Consider the following 19492-nt stretch of genomic DNA (forward strand, 5'->3'; position numbering starts at 1 on the left):
TTCTTTTTTTCATTGTGTCTCTGCCAGGTTGTGGTAGCAGGATGATGCTGGTCTTATAAAATAGTTAGGGAGGATTCCCTGTTTTTCTATTCATTGGAATAGTTTCAGAAGGAATGGTATGAGCTCCTCTTTGTACCTCTGGTAGAATTTGGCTGTGAATCCATCTGGTTCTGGGCTTTTTTTGGTTAGTAAGCTATTAATCACTACCTCAATTTCAGAATCCGTTATTGGTCTATTCAGCGATTCCACTTCTTCCTGGTTTAGTCTTGGGGGGTGTATGTGTCCAGGAATTTATCCATTTCTTCTAGATTTCCTAGTTTATTTGCATAGAGGTGTTTATAATATTCTCTGATGGTAGTTTTTATTTCTGTGGGATTGGTGGTGATATCACCTTTATCATTTTTTATTGCATCTATTTGATTCTTCTCTTTTCTTCTCTATTAGTCTGGATAGCCATCAATCTTTTTTTTTTTTTTATCTTTTCAAAAAACCAGCTCCTGGATTCATTGATTTGTTGATGGGTTTTTTGTGTCTCTATCTCCTTCAGTTCTACTCTGATCTTAGTTATTTCTTGTCTTCTGCTAGCTTTTAAATTCATTTGCACTTGCTTCTCTAGTTCCTTTAATTGTGATGTTAGGGTGTCGATTTTAGATCTTTCCTGCTTTCTCTTGTGGCCATTTAATGCTATAAATTTCCATCTACACACTGCTTCAAATGTGTCTCAGAAATTCTGATACGTTGTGTCTTTGTTCTCACTGGTTTCAAAGAACATCTTTATTTCTGCCTTCATTTCGTTATTTATTCCATAGTCATTCTGAAGCAGTTGTTCAGTTTCCATGGAGTTGTGTGGTTTTGAGTGAGTTTCTTAATTCTGAGTTCTAATTTGATTGCACTGTGGTCTGAGAGAAAATTTGTTGTGATTTCTGTTCTTTTACATTGGCTGAGGAGTGTTTTACTTCCAATTGTGTGGTCAACTTCAGAATAAGTGCGACGTGGTGCTGAGAAGAATGTACATTCTGTTGATTTGGGGTGGAAAGTTCTGGAGATGTCTATTAGGTCTGCTTGTTTCAAAGCTGAGTTCAAGTCCTGGATATCCTTGTTAATTTTCTGTTTCGTTGATCTGTCTAATATTGACAGTGAGGTGTTAAAGTCTCCCATTATTATTTTGTGGGAGTCCAACTCTCTTTGTAGGTCTCTAAGAACTTGCTTTGTGAATCTGGGTGTTCCTGTATTGGGTGCATATATATTTAGGATAGTTAGCTCTTCTTGTTGCATTGATCCCTTTACCAGTACGTAATGGCCTTCTTTGTCGTTTTTGATCTTTGTTGGTTTAAAGTCTGTTTTACCAGAGAATAGGATTGCAACCCCTGCTTTTTTTTGCTTTTTGTTTTCATGGTAAATATTTCTCCATCCCTTTATTTTGAGCCTATGTGTGTCTTTGCACATGAGACTGATCTCCTGAGTACAGCACACCGATGGGTCTTGATTCTTTATCCAATTTGCCAGTCTGTGTCTTTTAATTGGGGCATTTAGCCCATTTACATTTAAGGTTAATATTGTTATGTGTGAACTTCATCCTGTCATTATGATGCTAGCTGTTTATTTTGCTCGTTAGTTGATGCAGTTTCTTCATAGCTTCAGTGGTCTTTACAATTTGGCATATTTTCGCCGTGGCTGGTACTGGTTGTTTGTTTCAATGTTTAGTGCTTCCTTCAGGAGTTGTTGTAAGGCAGGCATGGTGGTTACAAAATCTCTCAGCATTTGCTTGTCTGTAAAGGTTTTTATTTCTCCTTCACTTATAAAGCTTAATTTGGCTGGATATGAAATTCTGGGTTGAAAATTCTTTTCTTTAAGAATATTGAATTTTGGCCCCACGCTCTTCTGGCTTGTAGAATGTCTGATGAGAGATCTGCTGTTAGTCTGATGGGCTTCCCTTCATTGGTAACCTGACCTTTCTCTCTGGCTGCCCTTAACATTTTTTCCTTCATTTCAACCTTGGTGAATCTGATGATTATGTGTCCTGGGGTTGCTTTTCTCGAGGAATACCTTTGTGTTGTTCTCTGTATTTCCTAAATTTGAATGTTGGCCTGCCTTGCTAGGTTGGGGAAGTTCTCCTGGATAATGCCCTGAAGAGTGTTTTCCAACGTGGTTCCATTCTCCCCATCACTTTCAGGTATACCAATCAAACACAGATTTGGTCTTTTCACATAGTCCCATATTTCTTGGAGGCTTTGTTCATTTCTTTTCACTCTTTTTTCTCTAATCTTGTCTTCTTGCTTTATTTCATTAAGTTGATCTTCAATCACTTACATCCTTTCTTCTGCTTGACGGATTTGGCTAATGAAACTTGTGTATGCTTCACAAAGATGTCATGCTGTTTTTTCAGCTCCATCGGGTCATTTTTGTTTTTCCCTACACTGGTTATTCTAGTTAGTAATTTGTCTAACCTTTTTTCAAGGTTCTTAGCTTCTTTGCATTGGGTTAGAACATGATCCTTTAGCTCAGAGGAGTTTGTTATTACCCACCTTCTGAAGCCTATTTCTGTCAATTCGTCAAACTCATTCTCCATCAAGTTTTGTTCCCTTGCTGGCGAGGAGTTGTGATCCTTTGGAGGAAAAGAGGCATTCTGGTTTTTGGAATTTTCAGCTTTTCTGCACTGGTTTCTACCAATCTTTGTGGTTTTACCTACCTTTGGTCTTTGATGTTGGTGACCTACAGATGGGGTTTTGGTGTGGACGTGCTTTTTGTTGATGTTGATGCTATTCCTTTGTTTTTTAGTTTTCCTTCTAACAGTAAGGCCCCTCAGCTGCAGGTCTGTTGGAGTTTGCTGGAGGTCCACTCCCGATCCTGTTTGCCTGGATATCACCAGCGGAGGCTGCAGAACGAAAGTATTGCTGCCTGATCCTTCCTCTGGAAGCTTCGTCCCAGAGAGAACCACCAGATGCCAGCCAGAGCTCTCCTGTATGAGGTGTCTGTTGGCCCCTACTGGGAGGTGTCTCCCAGTCAGGCTACACGGGGGTCAGGAACCCACTTGAGGAGGCAGTCTGTCCATTATCAGAGCTTGAAATCTGTGCTGGGGGAACCACTGCTCTCTTCAGAGCTACCAGGCAGGGACGTTTAAGTCTGCTGATGCTGTGCCCACAGCTGCCCCTTCCCCCAGGTGATCTGTCCCAGGGAGATGTCGGGTTTATCTATAAGTCCCTGACTGGGGCTTCTGCCTTTTGTTTAGAGATGCCCTACCCACAGAAGTGGAATCTAGAGAGGCAGTTGGACTTGCTGAGCTGTGGTGGCCTCTGCCCAGTTAGAGCTTCCCGGAGGCTTTGTTTACACTGTTAGCGTAAAACTGCCTACTCACTCCTTAGCAATGGTGGATGCCCCTCCCTGCACCAAGCTCTAGCGTCCCAGGTTGATCTCAGACTGCTGTGCTAGCAGTGAGAATTTCAAGCCAATGGATCTTAGCTTGCTGGGCTCCATGGGCATGGGACCTGCCAAACCAAGCACCAGAGGGAATCTCCTGGTCTGCTCATTGCAAAGACCATGAGAAAAGCACAGTATCTGGGTAGGAATGTACAGTTCCTCCAAGTACAGTCTCTCATGGCTTCTCTTGGCTAAGAAAGGGAAATCTCCCAACCCCTTATGCTTCCTGGATGAGGTGACACCCCGCCCTGCTTTGGCTTGCCCTCTGTGAGCTGCACCCCCTGTCCAATCAGTCCCAATGAGATGAACCAGGCATCTCAGTTGGAAATGCAGAAATTACCTGCCTTCTGCATCAATCTCACCGGGAGCTGCAGACCGAGCTGTTCCTATTTGGCCATCTTGCTGGAAATCCCCGAGATTTATATAATTTATATGTACATATATAATGCATGTATATGTATTATATATGTTATATGCTGATATGGTTTGGCTGTGTCCCCACTCAAATCTCAACTTGAATTGTATCTCTCAGCATCCCCACATTTTGTGGGAGGGACCCATGGGGAGGTAGTTGAATCATGGGGGCCAATCTTTCCCATGCTATTCTCACGATAGTAAAAAGGTCTCACAAGATCTGATGGGTTTATCAGTGGTTTCCACTCTTGCTTCTTCCTCATTTTTCTCTTGCCGCTGCCATGTAAGAAGTGCCTTTCACCTCCCACCATGATTCTGAAGCCTCTCCAGCCATGTGAAACTATAAGTCCAATTAAACCTCTTTTTCTTCCCAGTCTTGGTTATGTCTTTATCAGCAGCATGAAAATGGAGTAATACATATACTATATAAAATATTACATGTTATATAGTGTGTGTGTGTATATACACATATACACAAATTCACACAAATACATATTTTTGTGTGGTGTGGAAGAACATGATTTGTAGTATAGATACATTGTATGTTTACATTTTTGTAATCACATATACATATTTATGTATAAAATACTTAGCTTTTACCACCATATAAGGTAAAAATCTTTTAATATAATTTCTTTGTGCAAATAAATGGTAAATGTAAAATCTGTAATTTTAGAAAACAAATAATAGGGACTCCATTATTAATTTCTAATTTTTATCACAATTATATGTTCAATAATTACCTTAGAAAGTAAGGTAAAGTGTTCAGATCTTATAATCTAAAATATATTTTCATTATCAAGTCTGGGTAATGAAATGGGAATCCATTTTTCTCCCCCAACAGGCAGATTTTCCTGAATCCATCTTTAAAGTCTTCTACATATTTAAGGACAATATAGTTAGAGGTCTTTGAAACAATTTAAGCTTAAATTTTCTGTCTCTATGCTCTCTGTATTTCATGGACTGCTTGAGGCCAATTCCATGTGAAAGACTCCCAACTGTTGTTACTTTGTTGGAAGAAACAAGGGGAAAAAGAATGTCTTAAATTAATTTTTTAGACCGTACTTGGTCCAGATTTTCTTCCTTTTCATAACCTCTTCTGTTTTTTGGTATTATTGAGGTTCTTTAAACAAAGCCTTGAGCTATTCATTGCTAGTGATTCACTACCAAAAGACTTTTTGTTAAAGGATTTCATTGTGGTTCTAGGAAAAGAAAACTATGAAACTCACAATTCTCTTTTGAAATGTATCACTGAAAAACCAACAAATGCAGGTTTTCAGCATTAAAAATAATTTAGGTAAGAAAATAAAATTGTATAAATAACTTTATTGGAAGAATTTTTAGAATCCAAGTTACCATGCTTTTAGATAAAAATGCATTTTATTTCTAATGCTTCCTAACAAAGACTCTCCTTGACCTAACTTTAGTCATGCTTTGCTAAGGCCTCAGCCTTCAATGTCTGTCCCAGCCTTCAATGTCTGTCCTTGTTGGGCATCCACCACCCAGCTTTAGGAAAAACTTTGCTAAATCAGTTTATCAAGAACAGTTATTTCATCACTCTGGCCTACCTTCAGTAAGAATTCTGATAAGTCAGTTTAAACAGAAACCTTCTTACCCAAGACATTTCCTCTTATAATTCCATCCACCAACTCCCCTACTCTACTCTCCTCTGTGGCTACAAATTGCCACTTTTCCTTGTTGTATTCTGAATTGAGGCCAGTTCTACATTTAGATTTCTTTTTTTCCTATTACAATAGTTCCTAAATAAAACCTGTTTTACCACATTAACTACTATCCATATCTGGTTTTTCTTTGACAATTCCTATTCAATCTTTAGTATTTTCCCTATACAAACTTGGTTTCATACACATTGGGTTATTTTAATCTGTAATTCCTTTAAATACAATATTAAACACTTCCAAATCTTCATTTGTTGGTTTTTTAAGTGCAAAACATATTCTTATTCAACACAATTGTATATATTTTCTTTATTATATTCTCTTGTATTTAGAAAAATTCAAACTAGCACATATATTCATATTTATAACCTATTTTACATTCTATTTCATTCTGTCTTGATATTTGAGCTGAGCTCTGGCAAAAGAATGGGGTAGTTTTTGTCTCACATGTTTTGTACATGTGTCCTGCTTTACTCTTGTAAATGTAGCTGAAATGTGCAGTCAATGTTTTAGCCCCTTGGGCACCCATCAGGCACCAATTGTTTACAGAAGTGAACGGGGTAGCAAGAATTTAAACTGCCTTGAAATCATTAGATGATTAGCTTTCCCTTGAGTTTCATGTCTCCCTGAAAAGTCTTACTGGAGAATCCATTATATTCTCTTCCCTGGTTCTGATCAAGGAAAACAAAAATAGAAGCATTATTAAGTGCAATGTTGATTTTGAGACTAGGCATTGTTTAAAAAGAGAATGCTAGGAAACTGCTATAAAGTACAAACATTTATCCAAGCGTAATAGACAATGCCAATTGTTTTGCCTCAAAGTCCAGAGGCTTTTAAAAAGCCTTTTTTTTTCCAGTGAACAAATCTCAAGAGAAATTGCTGAGATTATTTCTCTAAATGATAAGCACGTGGATGTTGCTCACTTTATGAAGCAAATAAGACTGCATATGAATTAAAGCTGATTTAAGCTTTTTAACAATAAGACTATATGATCAATATAAAAAATGATCAGGTGCATATAACCAGTCAAAACTACAAATAGGATCAACAACTCTCCGTTTTTTTTAAAAAATATATATATATATATAAGATGTACACTTATTATTTATTGCAACATTCTCTGAATGCATATGCCATGTGATTATTGGATGTAGACTATGAGAAGAGAATTTTTAAGTAAAAGTAGGTAAAGTAAGCACCTCTGTCTTTTCCTTTGAGTATATTTGAGATGCTTGAATTCAAAGAAAACACAGACCAATTACTCACTATAATATAAGGTTTGTATTTGAACTTTTGGGGATTTGAATAATAAAGCTTATATAGGAATACCAGTAACTGTGGCTATTTTTGTTTTGTACAACTGGTGTTCAAACAGGAACATAAATATATTTTCCCCAAAATAGCCCATGTAAAAGGACGACTGCTCACATCAATGTCACTCCTAACACTGCTGTCTGTTAGTGCCATCCTTTTAAACAAACAAAAAAACTGCCTCAACCACTCCAAGCTCAGAAAATATACAGAAAGAAATATATATTTATAGTCCAAGAAATGAGAATGTGCTGCTTTCGTCTGGCTGTTAGGGCAGAATAATGAAGGTCAGTAGTTGTTAATAAATATGATCATTTACACAAATGCTACAAATCACACAGATGCCCCTAGAAAAGGGCCTTTTATAGGCCTCATAAGTCATTTGAATATTTAAAATCTCTCAGTGTGATAAAAGGCTTATTTCTAAATGCAGTCTATGATCATTCAGGATATTAAGCCTAATTCTACTGGCTCTCTCTTCAGTAGAGAATGAAAACCAATGGCCCACATAGAGTCATCGTTTTATACATTTTAGCCAAAAAAAAGTTTGTACTCATAATGGCTGTATTGGGATTATTGTCATATTTGTTAAGCATCTACTTATGTGGTGGCTGTAAAAAAAACTCTACTTTGGGATCAAATTTTAAATTGTGAAAACATTTGATTTAGTGACACCTTCATCCTAATTTAAAGAAGATGTGGATTTCAGGTAGAATTTAAAGAGGACTAAATGTAAGTGTGTGTGTACATATCAGTTGTCATTACATAGCTATACATTCAGTTTTCAAAAGCCTGGTCACCTGGCCAACAACACCAGGTCTATGGACTTGTTTCTTTCAATCTAGTAAGTAGAGAGGAAGCACAAATCCTGGACCAGTATATAGGAAAATGGGAATAAAGTAGGGAAGGAAATACCTGCATGAACTGGTTCAACTTTATTAGGTGATCATTTCTCTTTTTTCAGCAGAAAGTTATTCATGGTTAACTTCCAACAGATCTCACATCCACTATTTTCTCTCTCCCTGAAACATTTTGGGGTAGCAGTGCCAGTTGAGGTAGTTTCACAGCTTTTTATAGACTCGAGCACATCCCTCCTATCCTCAGGTCTCTTTTACAAGGTAAATACTTGCCCCAATTCCTTTTGCATTTTAAAAAATATACTTAAATGACCAATGAACTTTAGCCAAAAGCCATAGCCTTTACAGATTGTTAATCACCAGATTAACTGAAAGCTCCCCATAAGTTCCTGTTTCTGAAATGGTAACGTGCAATTAAATTAACTAATTTTTTTATAACTTTATTTGCTTCAAGAGTAACAGAATGTGATTTTGCTGAGGGCACTCCTACTAGCAGAGACATAATTTACAAAGTAATATTTTTGAGATCTATTAGACTGAAATGGAATACTCAGAATAGCAACGAATTGTGGCTAAGTGGACATTAGAGCCTGACTAGCTGTTTCTGTGTTTCACATGCTTCCTTCCAACCATCCTCAAAATATAACTAAAACTATTGGTTACAATTTAAAAATGATGAACAATATTAAATTGAGTAGTGCGTTTGCTAACTGAGCTTTGAGAAATCCTAAGGTTTCTGAAGAAACCCTAAGTTCCAGTTTGGAAACTGTAATAAAAGTCAAGAGACAAGTAGGCAGGCCCCATTTCAAACCAAGCAACTCCACTTTCTTCTTTTGCACGTTGAACTACAACTGCTTCAAATATTTGTCTTATTGACCTTGAAGTTAAAGAAAAAAAATTACTCGATGGCATAAACCAATTGTCTAGAATACACTTAAAAAATTGTTCATTAATATTATTGGATGTTTAAATTAGTTGGCATTCTTAGTTCTAAAATCTTGTTTGTCTTACTTTGTATATCTTTGATCTTCTTGCTTGTACAAGAGCCAAATCATGTCTTCTGAAATTTTAAATAATTTTTAAATCATCAATTTACAATGAACCCTTGGAGGGTAAATGAAACCATTTTGCCTAATTCCAAGAACTGTTTCAAACCCCAGAAGGTGGAAGACTTAATCGCAGTGTATTTTTGAGAGAAAGTTAGTCCATTAGCGTTTATTTTTAACTAACATTAAGTTGAAAGTATGCTAATGTAATTTTTTATTGTTAAAAGAAGTTATGCAGAAAAAAAGCTGAATTGGAGAAAGTCATAAAACTGAATGACCTAATAAATTTTACCAAGGAAACGAATTTTATATCCTCTACAGGCAAAAATTTATTCTAAACACAGTAACAAAAGCAGAACCTTGTTTCATAGTCACTTAATTTTTAATTTTCACTTCTGTTCATAGAGAAATTTTGTTGATCTGTACTTGAGAGAATTCCTTTAGTAGTTATTATGGTTTGGCTGTTTCTCCACCCAAATCTCATCTTCAATCTTATCTCCATAATCCCCACGTGACTAGGGAAAGGTTTGGATGGAAGTGATTGGATTATGAGGGGAGTTTCTGCCATGCTGTTCTCCTGATAGTGAGTGAATTCTCACAAGAGCTGATGGTTTTACGAATGATAGTTTTTCTTGCGCTCTCACACACTCACTTCTCTCACCTCGTTCCATGTAAGACATGCCTCTTTCCCTTCCACCACGATTGTAAGTTTCCTGAGGCCTTTCCAGCCATGCGGAACTGTGAGTCAATTAAATCTCTTTTCTTTATATATTACCCAGTCTCAGAAAGTATGTTTATAGTAGTATGATTATGGACTAATACAGTAGTCCTGAACTTTGATAAATTTGTGTTTCCAAAACTGGTGATGGGGAAGAAAGAGAAACTCAGTAGTCTTTTTAGGCCTGCCAACTTACAAAAACTTTCCAACAGAAGCATCAAAATTTTTCCTGACATGTCAAGTTCCAATCTAGCAAAGGTTTTCACTACTTACAAAAGTGGCAAATATAGGAAATCTGGAAAATGAAGAAAGGCATAAAGAAAGTAAAAATCCACAAATTCACTACTTGCCAACATTTTGGTTTATTTCATTTTTCCAAGTCATTTTACTCTGCACATGTGTTAAGATGCATGTGTGGATATAAGCTTAACTTGATTTTATTTTTAGTAAATTACTCCTAATGAAGACATGCTGGGAAAACCTATTAATTCAAAAATTATTAGTCGTAATATCACCATTTTGAATTGTTCCACACTTTGTAAGACATTAAAAATTCATTCCTAAAAAATAAAATGCTTCTCAAAGTAGAAATGCTATAAATAATAGAGGATTTCACACAAAAAAGATTTGCTAAGTGGCTTGAAAGCTGGTGCTTACAGATGAAATTAACACATATTCTTTAGAACTGTAGCTGCTGCTTTAATATCCCAATGAACTTTTTCACTTTGTGATTGATCATCACAGTAATCATCAGAATGTTTGACACAACCATAAAATGCATTGTATCTTGTAGAGAATTCGGGTACATGTTTAACTCTTTAGGGAACATTTAAGCATCACCTAGGGAGGCATAAAGGAAGACAGAAATTAAATGAATAAATCACTCAAGGTGACAGAGCAAAGTTGACTCAGGAACTCACGTATATTTTCACACAAAAATGTATGTACTTTATATTTTTCCTTAGTACCTAACTTTTACAGAAAAAAATGCCTCCCACTAGAAGGTTGATCTGTTTCCATACTAAATCAAATTGAACTAATTTAACATAACCTCACTTCAAAATATACCTTTCTTGAGTTTGTGTATTTCATCAGGAAAAGCAAACCAAACTAACTTTCCCATTATCTTTGTAATGGACTTTAATTACTTTATAGTAATTTAAGTGGTATTATATGACTATGAAAAACAAAATGGCATTTCTTTATTTTTATTTAGTTTATATTACTAGCACAGATATCAAATAGACAGAAGTGTCAAAGGAAGCATTTAATTTATCTCCAGTGTACCAAATCAAAAAAGAATACTTTTGCAAGACAATATTTCTGTCAAAAAATGGCTGTACACTGGTGGTTATTCTGATTCATTTTTGATTTGTCTGATGAACCTTGTTTGATAGTATTCTGTTCTTAGATTAAATTAGAAAAGTTTATTATTTCCATTCATTACTTAGATTAAACACAATCTAACACCATTGTGCCTTTTGTTCTTCCCTTCCAGGTGTAGATTTCAACTGAAACAATTTTAAACTAGAACAAGATTACATTATTGATATAATTTGAAAAGACAAAATTAACTTTTCTATGATTGATATGATTTTTAAAGAAAATACCCTCCAAAAAGACCTATTAAAAAAGAAATAAAAACTTTAAAAAATTCAAAACCTGAACAGAAATTAGGGAGCTCTTATTTATGAACATATGAATAACTTTTGGTTTCAAAAAACCAAGAATATAGTATTTCTAGAACCATCTCCCTTCCTCCAATTTATATCTTTTCCTTTAGCTTTCCAAATTCCTATAAGGCAATGTCTCTTTCCTATATATTTTGCCTTCTGGTTGGAACTACCACGTACTCTGTTTTGTTTTTACTAAGGGGTAGACTTATGACTCAATGGAAGCCCATCAGACACGTTCTTCTAAGTCTTGTCTTCAGCAGAACAACAAAGACAGTAAGAATTAGAGCTGATTCCTCAAACAGGAGGGGCTCTAGGAAACTCTCTCTTATTTCCTGCTACCTGGATCCTTAGAGCTGTCTTGTTTCGTATTATTTATGACACTCATTTTCCCATCCATTAGATTTTCCCAGGCTGCCCAAGCCACCATCTGCTCTTCCAATGAATCTTCCCTTTGTGCCTCAGTAACCCAGAGTCATTCTTTGGTTCATCATAAAGAACACTAACAGAAGCAAGGATTATATTATTAGATGAATAAGATATTTAAGATAAAGTGTTAAATATTGTCACCAAAAAAAATTATCTAAAAACAATATCATGATTAGAATTTTACATAAAATCATCTGTAGTGCCTCAAGGATAAATTGCACCTCATCTTGAAGAAAAAATATATTTTTCCCCAAGAAACGGTGTATTACAACCATCTTCATGTAAATAGCCTCAAATGCTCCTGCTTTTTGAGATAAAAATGAAAAAAAAATGTTTTGTTCCTCTTAATCATGCCTTTAAAGTAGACAGGCTGCTACAATTAGCACCTATACTCATGCTATTAAGACTTGAATTCAGTGTTTGCTGCCCTTTTTCTTCTCAAAACAAAACAATAAATAAATAAAAACATAAGCTATAGAAGAAGGCACATACAGTAGATTTTAAGGATTTTTAAATTGGAAAGCAGTTGCCATCTGACTTCTTACAGCCTTTTAGCTTTAATATCTTCAGAGAAGTCAAAAACAAAATTTTCGTTGGATGGGTAGAGATATCACCGAACGGAACTTCCACTATGAAAATCATGTTAGCAGCACTGGCACATTTTAAGTGATGTGACAAATCATGAAATAATTAAATTTTTATTAGTTCACTATTTTCTGGCAAAATCAACACTCAACAGTGGGTTGAGACTGCGAAGAATGAAACTTCTATTTTAACTTAATAGGAACTGGTAAGGGTTTTTTTTCTGATTTTTTTCAACTTCTGTCCCTTGTCACTGCTACATTTTCCTCATTTCCCACACTTGCCTCCAACAATTGCTCAGAAAAATGAGGAAATTAACCTGTAGCATGTTCTCTGTGTTATTCTGAGAGTGGGAGAAAGCAATGTGCAAAATCTGTCAAATGAAATATGGATATCCAAATATGACTAATTAGGAAAAGTTTCTTGAAGATGTATTAAGCTTGGATTCATTCACAGTTCCATTTTCTAAAAGTCAACGGTTTTATAACTGCTTGCCACTATGGAAAATAGTTCATTGATAAAATACATTAATTTTCATTGTATTGCTAAGCTATTAGGGTTTTTTTTTCCTCCATGGTTGTTCTATAACTGAAAAAATCAATTTTTAATTAATATACAAATTATAATACACAATTTAACATGTAACATAGGATAATTTTATGAGTGCCTGAAGTTATTTAGATCATCTCATACTTTTAAGTTAACGAATGGGCTTTATATATATAATAACAGCTTTTACTTGTAACAATGAGAATAGTTTATTACCTCTAACTTTTTTTAAGCCTTCTCATTGCCCCTTTATATGAGTTTTAAAAACTGGAGAAAGTTTACGTCTATACTGTGATCATTAACATTGAGTATCAACTTGATTGGATTGAAGGATGCAAAGTATTGTTCCTGGGTATGTCTGTGAGAGTATTTGCAAAGGAGATTAACATTTGAGTCAATGGACCTAGGAGAGGCAGACCCACCCTCAATCTAGGTGGGCACTATCTAATCAACTGCCAGCATGGCTAGGATAAAAACAGGCAGAGGAACATGGAAGGACTAAACTGGCTAAGTCTTCTGGCTGCCAACTGTTTCCTGTGCTGGATGCTTCCTGCCCTCAAACATCAGACTCCAAGTTCTTTAGCTTTTGGACCTTAGGACTTACACCAGTGGTTTGCCAGGGGCTCTCAGGCCTTCTGCCACAGACTGAAGACTGCAGTATCGCCTTACCTACTTTTCAGGTTGTGGGACTCGGACTGGTTTCCTGGTTCCTCAGCTTGCAGAAGCCTACTGTGGGACTTCACCTTGTGATTGTGTGAGTCAATTATCCTAATAAACTCCCTTGCACATACACATCTATCCTACTAGTTCTAACCCTCTAGAGAACCCTAATGTATATACAGATGTAGTATTAAAAATTAAAATACAGAAACTGAATTGATATCTGTTTAAGTTATAATGATTTATGATCCAATTTTACATTAATTTTAGTTTCATCACTGCAATATGCTATGCCCTGTGTTCAGCATAGAGGTCACAGATAAGATCTATTTCCTGCCTTTGGGAAGAACAAGATCCAGTGAAAGAAATGTACTAGTCTTTATGATTCTTATAATTTCTCCCCACTTCACAATGCTAGAGAGTAATCCCATTAAATAATCTTAATATTTGGATGCTCCATGATTTGTTGTAAACAGTTATATATCTCCTGAAGCCCTCTCACTCTGAGTACATAAGATATTCTTACACACTTCAGAGAATCAGAGGCCATAGGAAGATCAGGTCCATACTCCCATCCTTTCAATGTACATATTTTCATCAACATATATTATTCTCCTTTTAGCACACATGCTTAAAGATAGGTTTCTTCTTCTTTCCCTAAGATTTCATTTCATAAGTATAATATTTTCTCTATTATTTTTAATCTTACTTTGTTTTCTAGACTTGAGCTTATATTGTTCAAATATCTCCTTTGTTTACAGGTGCTTAACTGTCAGTGTGCTATTTTAGATTTCTCCTGCCCCTTACTCAACCACGAAGAAGGAGGAATTCTGGTATAGGCAAGAATAAATTGGTATCTTCCTGTACACCCAATTGGGCTATGATGTTAGGATATCTTCTTATGAATGCAGGATTTAAAAATTTGCTCTTTCATGAAATTGGTGTATTTGGGTAGTGATGGTGGCAGGTTTGTTGCTCTATATACATACCCAACATCCCCCCCCAACTTTTTTTTTTTTTTTTTTTTGAGACAGAATCTTGCTCTGTCGCCCAGGCTGGGGTGCAGTGGTGCGTACTCGGCTCACTGCAAGCTCCGCCTCCCGGGTTCATGCCATTCTCCTGCCTCAGCATCACGAGTAGCTGGGACTACAGGCGCCCGCCACCATGCCCGGCTAATTTTTTGTATTTTTAGTAGAGACGGGGTTTCACCGCGTTAGCTGGGATGGTCTCGATCTCCTGACCTCGTGATCCACCCGCCTTGGCCTCCCAAAGTGCTAGGATTACAGGCGTGAGCCACCGCACCCGGCCTATTTTTTCTCATTATCTTCTTCCTCACCCTCTTCTCCTCTTCCCCTTTGCCTCTTCCACTCCCTACTTTTTCAATACTCCTCCTCCTCTTCCTCTTTCTGCTTCTTCTTCTTCCCCTCTTTCTCTTATTTAAAATCCATCTTTTGTTCTTTTTTCTTTTTTCTGAGAAGGAGTTTCACTCTTGTTTCCCAGGCTGGAACGCAGTGGCACAATCTCGGCTCACTGCAACCTCCCCTTCCTGGCTTCAAGCGATTCTCCTGCCTCAGCCTCCCGAGTAGCTGGGATTACAGGCACAGGCCACTATACCTGGCTCGTTTTTTGTATTTCTTTAGTAGAGACAAGGTTTCACCGTGTTGGCCAGGCTGTTCTCGAACTCCTGACCTCAGGTAATCCACTCGTCTTGGTCTCTTATAGTGCTGGGATTACAGGCATGAGCCACCATGCCCAGCTGGAATCCATCTTTATTATAGATCACCCACAGTAGAAAAACTGGATCCAGATTTCAGTCTTGGCCTCCTTTATTATTAACAATCTATCCCCTCCATGAAATGAAATCAATTCATGATTGATTAATCAATTAGAAAATGATCTCTTTCTCTTTATTTCAATTTCCTTCCAAGTTACAATTTTTTTTACTGTTTTGAAACAAACCTTCTGAAGCATCGATGTCCATTTTGCATTTTCTACAGTCTTTCTCAGCATCAATTAAATTCTCAAGCCATTAAACCCTAAATTTTATTTCAACCATAATACAAAAATATTGTATTAAGGTTAACAACGACCTTGATTTTTCTGCATTTGTACTCTCATTTTTTTCACCTACCAATCTCACCATTGCACTTTGCTCTTTTGTCTACACCAGTTTCTCTCTTTTTTCTTAAAACCCTCTTTTATAGTACTTTCCTTTACTCTGCAACATTCTTCCTCAGAATTATTTGCTTGTGCTTCATTTTGAGATTAACTATTAATGTTTTCCTTCTCTTTTCAGTTAAAATGATGTTTTTGATCACTCCATCTTATTCCATGACTTGAAATATGTTAGTGATTCTACGTGTTTATTTCCAGTGATCTATCTTTCTCTTGAATATTAGAATGATATTTCTAATTGTCATGTTGACATCTATACCCGAATACCCCACAAGCCCCTGGAAAATGAACATGTCCAAATTGCACTTATTATCTTTCCTGCCTTACCCATCCCACTTATGTACTATATTTAATTAAGGTTACTAACAGGTGCAGTGGTTCATGCCTGAATCCCAGCACTTTGGGAGTATGAGGCGGGTGGATCACCTGAGGTCATTCAAGACCAGTGTGGCTACTAAAAATACTAGCTGGGCATATTGGCAGATGCTTGTAATCCCAGCTCTTCGGGAAGCTGAGGCAGGAGAATCACTTGAACCCAGGAGGCAGAGGTTGTAATGATCTGAGATTGGGGGTACTGCCTTTTACATTGACTCCAAAACCAGAATCCGTAACGCCTCTTTCTAACTCCTCCTCACACCAGCCTCATCGCATTCTGTCAGTGCCTCTTTTGAAGTATTTCTAAGTACAATCCTTTCTCCCTATCACTGTTTTACCACTACTACCACCATCATTACTCCTTCATGGATGATATTATGTCTAAGTCAGTAAATCACTCTCAACTATTTTCTTTTTCTCCTCTCAACTGCACCCTCATCCCCATTTCTATTTCTATCTTGATGCTTCCAGATAATCATTTGAAAAAACTAATTTAGCAATTTTATGTCTGGAAAATTCTGTCCTACTAAAATGATGAGAATAAATTTAAAAAAAAGAGAGAGAGAAAGTTAAAAAATAGTTAACTTTTCTTTCTATCCCCAAACCTTACCCACTTACCCCCTACAGCCCAGTTTGTATACCCTTAGCTCTAGATTAGAACAGATACTAGATTTTTCAAGTCTTCCAAACTTTCTCTGGAGTAGGGCCTCATTAAATTGTGTGATTTCAAAGAGGATCATCGTAGACAAAACAAGGCTTAACGCATACTAAGCTGTGAACACAACTAGTAATTATGTTCCTTAGTTTTAATGTATTTCTATTGCATCTTAGAAGGAATTCTTCTAAAATTGCAGGTAATTGCATGGAATAAAGCAAATACGAAACCTTAAAAGACTTTCTGAAGGGATACTGCGCAAAGATAATACAGTGTTCAAAAATGTTTCAAAGTTGTACTTTTGAAAGTGCACTGGTATTTACAAATTCTCTTAGGGCAGAAATCGGCAGAAAATATGATTTTGTCTGAAGACAAAATAAATTGTTGTTTTTCTTTTTCGCTAGAGTCCTTATTGCCTATAAGATTAAATTGAAGCTCCTTATCAAATATTAATGCTCAGATCACTTTTCCTGGTTAAAATTTCTCATAACTTAGTAGCAAAATTAACATTTAAGTCTAGAAGTGATAATATCACCTGGAAAAAAACTTTTATTTTCCCATTTAGTCTAAGTCTGGGAAAAGGAAGAAACTACAAAGTGCTTCCATCGGCAAACAAGATTTCGACAGCTTAAAGAAATCTGTAGACTACTGTACTTACCTCCATCATTCAGGAAGTTTTATAGTCAGGTCTTGCCTTTACTCCTGTTATGGACTCCTTTAAGACTGGTTTGAAATTTTTGTAAGACTTTGCAATTAGACACAGTAATCACTCTCAATGGACAGCATATGTGTTTATCATTCCAGTAACTCCAGACTCCTGTTTTCTCTCTGGCTCCTAGAGTGATGTTCGCTGTCATAATCTTCCAAGAGCATACAATTATGTGATTGAATTTATTACTCTGAACCATTCAGAAGTCTGCTATTGATGACTGTTCCTGATTTACCTCGCTTAAATTTTTAGCAATATTGACTAAGGTTTGTATCTTTCATGCGAAACTTCAGTCAAGAGTTTTCTACTGGGTCTTCTACAACTACTTTCCAACCTAAATCTTTACTTTCAACTCTATCCTCTTATCACAAGTCAAGCTTCTAATCACATCAATCTTCAGAATGCACCTCTAATTATCCTTGTTATGAAGAATTTCTCTTCAGCAGAGTTACTAGACTTTTCTGTTTCTTCAGCATTCTGTTTATGGTGTTTAGCATGTCTAGTATGGCAACTGGGACATTGTATTTTAATTAGCAGCTCACATGTCATTCTCCTAGCCTAGACATCGAGTGCCTGAAGAATAACACTGTGCCCTTTACATCTCTCTATCTCAAGCACATAAAATAGCCCCTACAACACGAGTATTTCATATTTGCTTAGTGGGGAATAAAAGGGATTGTATTACTGAATACCTGAATGAATAAAAATGACCTTGTATGGTATGTTTACTATTATTCCCCTTTGGAGCTAAGCACATCTTCTTTTTATAGATGGCTTTGCCATATTTTAAGTCCTTTCAAAAGTACTTGATATTCATAACCTCACTGTGAAGCAGACAGAGCTGATATCATTGTCTCATTTTAGAGATGAGGGCATTGGTGTTTAGAGCAAAAAAGACTAAATAAACTAAGATAAAAAACTACACCAGAACCCAGATCTCTTGACTTCATAAATAGTAAAATATAAAGTGACATTCTAGTTTATGTTATCTATTACATATAGACAAGGGAAAATTGAGTTGTCTACTACCAAATAAGGTGAACTATCTATTTTGAATTCTCAGTGGAGAAAGAAGAAATACAAAATCATAATTTCTGCCGATTTCTGCCCTAAGAGAATTTGTAAATACCAGTGCACTTTCAAAAGTACAACTTTGAAACATTTTTGAACACTGTATTATCTTTGCACAGTATCCCTTCAGAAAGTCTTTTAAGGTTTCGTGTTTGCTTTATTCCATGCAATTACCTGTAATTTTAGAAGAATTCCTTCTAAGATGCAATAGAAATACATTAAAACTAAGGAACATAATTACTAGTTGTGTTCACAGCTTAGTATGCATTAAGCCTTGTTTTGTCTACGATGATCCTCTTTGAAATCACACAATTTAATGAGGCCCTACTCCAGAGAAAGTTTGGAAGACTTGAAAAATCTAGTATCTGTTCTAATCTAGAGCTAAGGGTATACAAACTGGGCTGTAGGGGGTAAGTGGGTAAGGTTTGGGGATAGAAAGAAAAGTTAACTATTGCTGTTTCTCTCTCTTTTTTTTTTAATTTTATTCTCATCATTTTAGTAGGACAGACTTTTCTAGACATAAAATTGGGTGGAAAGGTGCACTACAAAGACAATTAAAAGTTTTTTTAGAATATTAATGATCGTGGATCATGCACCATTCCAGTTGTATCATAATACAGTGGGGAATAATAACAAGTAAACTGTAATACTATAGAAGTAAAGTTAAGAAGAATTTAAACATAAGATATTTCCTTCTGGTGCTTTATGACTTCCCACTTAAGTTACCTTCTAATCTGTGGCATGTTGTACCACTCATTCAAACGCAATCCATTAATCAACAAAAACCAGTGTGTTCGCCGGAAGTGTGTGGCTCTCATTGTTTGCCCAGAGTACAGTGTTATCTTGTCTAAACAAAGTAGTTTCCTGTAAATAACCATACTTTTCCTTCCTAACTTTTTGAAATATACCTGTTCCACATCCCATTTCAAGGAATATAATTTTTGTTATGGCATGTATCTAATTGTCTTAGTCATTTTCTATTGTTATAAAAAATACCACAGACTGAGTAATCTATAAAGAAAATAAGTTTATTTAGTTCACAGATCTGAAGGCTGGGAACACCAAGAACATGGCACTGGCATCTGGTGAGGGCCTTCTTGCTGCAGCATGACATGGCAGAAGGCATTATATGGCAAGAGAACAAAAGTAAGAGAACCACAGAGAGCTCTCTT

The sequence above is a fragment of the Pongo abelii genome, chromosome 10 (genome assembly GCF_028885655.2).
Source record: "Pongo abelii isolate AG06213 chromosome 10, NHGRI_mPonAbe1-v2.0_pri, whole genome shotgun sequence".
In the NCBI taxonomy this organism is placed as follows: domain Eukaryota; kingdom Metazoa; phylum Chordata; class Mammalia; order Primates; family Hominidae; genus Pongo; species Pongo abelii.